This window comes from Crocodylus porosus, unplaced genomic scaffold (genome assembly GCF_001723895.1).
Source record: "Crocodylus porosus isolate Cpor-Errol unplaced genomic scaffold, CroPor_comp1, whole genome shotgun sequence".
In the NCBI taxonomy this organism is placed as follows: Eukaryota; Metazoa; Chordata; order Crocodylia; family Crocodylidae; genus Crocodylus; species Crocodylus porosus.
The window spans coordinates 2707505-2710842 of record NW_017728927.1 but is presented as its reverse complement, the minus strand read 5'-3'; positions in this window follow the sequence as shown (position 1 = coordinate 2710842).

Genomic DNA, 3338 nt, shown 5'->3' with positions numbered 1-3338 from the left:
GGAGGAGGCGGCGGCGGCTCCGCCTGCTCCGGCTACTGCTGCGCTCTGGCTGGTGCCCGGCCGCACGGCATGCTGGGATCGCAGGCCATGGGCCCCCGCCCGCTCGCCCGCCGCGGGGCATGCCGGGACGGTGGCGGAGGGAGGGTGCTCCGCGCCCGGACCCCCCCGGCCACGCGGCGGGTCGAGCCCCAGGGGTGGGAGCGTGGGGTGGCGTCCCGCCGAGTGCTGCTGCTGCTTGTCAAGTTAAGGACATAAATGGCACGCCTTGTTTTTCCAACACAACCCTTTTGCATGGAGGCAAGGGATGCCTGGTGGCAATAGCGGGGGGGCGGATGGATGCGACAGCCCGTTAGAGAGGAAGCAAATTTGCACACACCCCCCTCCAGAAAGATTTGTTTTTCCTTCCTGTTAGATGGTCTGCGCTATAAAATAAATTAACAAGCTCTTCTGCTGCAAGGATGCTGTGTTTTTAGGTGGTTTCTTTCGAGCCTGCTTGAGCTTATCTGGTAACCCTGCTGCTGGAATATGCTTTTGGCCCTTCCTTGTTATTGCTGACGGGTCAAGTTATGGTGAAATCGATCATGCTCCTGTCGGAGATTCAGCAAAAAAGATGCAGGTGAACGTAACTGCTCATTTTAAAATGCTGTTTCCTATGTTGAGCATCGCAGCAGCACCCCTAGGGGCCTTCTTAATATGCCGTCGAATGCACTGCGGTTGTACTGGTGAATCAGCGGAGTCAGCTGGCATATTGCCACCTCGCCGGGATTTTTCAGGACAGCTTGGGTCACGTTGGCGATCCCGCGTCCCGCAAATGCAGCATGCAGGATATTAACAGGTTCCAAAAGCAGGTCCCAGTTTCAGAAATGCAGCATCGCCAGGCAGTGTTGCAACACGATTGCATTTTAATGGGACATGACCCAGTGTCATCAAAATGCACTTTAACACACTGACACGATGTCACAGGAAGTAGCCCCAGGTTGTCTGTATACATCTTTCTGCTTAATAGATTTCAAGTACTTGGCGTACTGAAGCACTACTGTGAGCATGTTGGTAAAACTGCAGATCTTAAATATGCAAATCAATTTTACAGAAATAATCTATTGGATGTGGAATTGAAACCCTTTCACTTGCCAGCTTATTTCTACTTCTTATTTGTAAATGAGAAAGACATCCAGTAGCATTTGATTTTTCAAGAAGCTGAAGAAACTTAAAACAGTATAGAAGAGACAAAGTCAGATTTCCTTGGAGCAGCTGCAGTTCTAGTGCAGAGATTCTCACCAAAGTTCCTGTGACTCCTTTAAGGGTAATGAAGTGCCATACAATATTAACAGTTAGGTGGGCAAACACTTACACAAGGGTCACAAAATAAACCCAGAAATTTCAGATAGGAATCCCTGGTGTCAAAACTGACCTGTTGTGGCTGAGTTACTTGCAACAGAAGAGTGGCTCTATTGTAGGGGTGTCAAACTCATCCGACTCCACAGGCTGAACAAGTGGCATGGGACAGGCCTAATGAACAGCATGTGGCCAGCCCTGTGGGCTAGATTGGGCCCACAGCCCCTTCCATCCCCACATATTGGATCCAGCACCTGTTTTGGCTGTTCCAGGACTGCGCTGCATATGGTGCCTGCTCCAGACCAGATGGAGTGGGGCCTGGGCATGGTTCATGTCTTGGATGGACCACAAGAGGCACTGTATGTGGCTCAAGTCCTGGACCAGCCAAAGCAGGCACTACATGCAGGTGCAGTTCAGCACTGGCCACAGCAGGTGCTGCAGGCACTGGATCCATTGTGCAGGATCCCAGATGACCTGTGTGGGTGATCCAAGCAGTGGAGGTCCTGGGGTAGGCACTACATTCAGCTTCCATCCTGGGCACTATGTGCAGGGCTGGTTCAGCACGCGCTGCATGTGGCATGTGGGCCAACTCAGGGCCCAGGGCCAGATTAATCCTTCAGTGGGCCTTGGGCAAACAAACTTGTGGGCCCTGGGCTGGTCGAGGCCCCCCTCCCCACCCTGGCACTGCTGCGCATGGGGAGTGGGGCTTGGAGCCGCTGCTAGGAAGTAGCAGCAAAGCTAGAGGAGGGGAGGGGAGGGGAAGGGACATGGAGGGGGCCATTTGTGCCGCTATAGAGGAAAGGACCAGGCCACCCCTACAATAGAGCCTTAGGTATGTGCCTAGTTTGCTTATGAGCCAATCCAGCCCTCGCTAAGAAAGTTTGCAAATTTCTCAGTGAGAAATAATCCAGTCAGGGCCAGTATTGGGGGCCACGTGATGGGGCTCCATGGACCAGATCTGGCCCATGGACTGTACTTTCGGGAGCCCTGCTCTACTATATTTCTGTAGTCAGTAATAGAGTGCCAGCTAAGACCTGCAATTTTCTGAGGAGTACCTTGTATCTAACAAGGTTAAGAGCCACCGATTGAATGCAAATGTTCTCAAAGAGAATCACAGGGATTATATCACCTCCCCCTGCTGCTGAAAGGGAATATTTTACCTTCTGTTAATGGCAGCATAGTGTCATAGAGGCAGCTACAGCAATTGTTTATAACACTAGATAATATTAAGAATATATTTTAGTGACCCTGCAAATGACCAGTAACTGGCTGTTGACAACTACTGTTTGAGAACTGTTGATCTGGTGATTAGAGCAGGGAACCTGGTGTCAGAAATCCTGAATTCTAGTCATGAATTTACTCCTCACTTTGTGCACTTCTGCAAATCACTTGACCTCTTTGAGTCTCATTTTCTGCCTTTGTAAAAAGCAGGTAATATCAACTTCTTCAGTCTTGACTGTATTAAACCATTTCAAAATGTAAAATGCCATGTAAGTCCCAAGTTCAATTAAATATGCAGTCAATCTATTTCTTTTTTGAGTGTCTACATAGTAAAATCTTAATAGTATTATAGACAATAATTAAAATTCTCATGGTATGTAAGATGTTAAAATAATTCATTTGCATAGCAACATAGATCTCAAGGTACTTTAAAAAAGTGTATTGAGACATTTAGTCCTCATTTTATATAGGAGATAAATGAGGTACAGAGAATATGAGGCCCACATTTTCAAAACTAGCTTCCAAGGCTAGGGGCACATCAACAATTTACTGTGTGGTAGTTAGCTATTCTTAGTTTTCGGATTCCAGCTTTAAGTACTTAGAGCCCAGCACTGAGGTCAGTGAGAACAGCAGGTGCTCAAGTGCTTCGGAAAAAATCAAGTCTGGGATGTATTGATTTTTTTTTGTTACAAATATATTTTAATCCTCAACAGTTATCCCATCATTACCCATCATAGTTTCATAGTTTCTAGGGTAGGAAGGGACCTGAGCAGATCATCTAG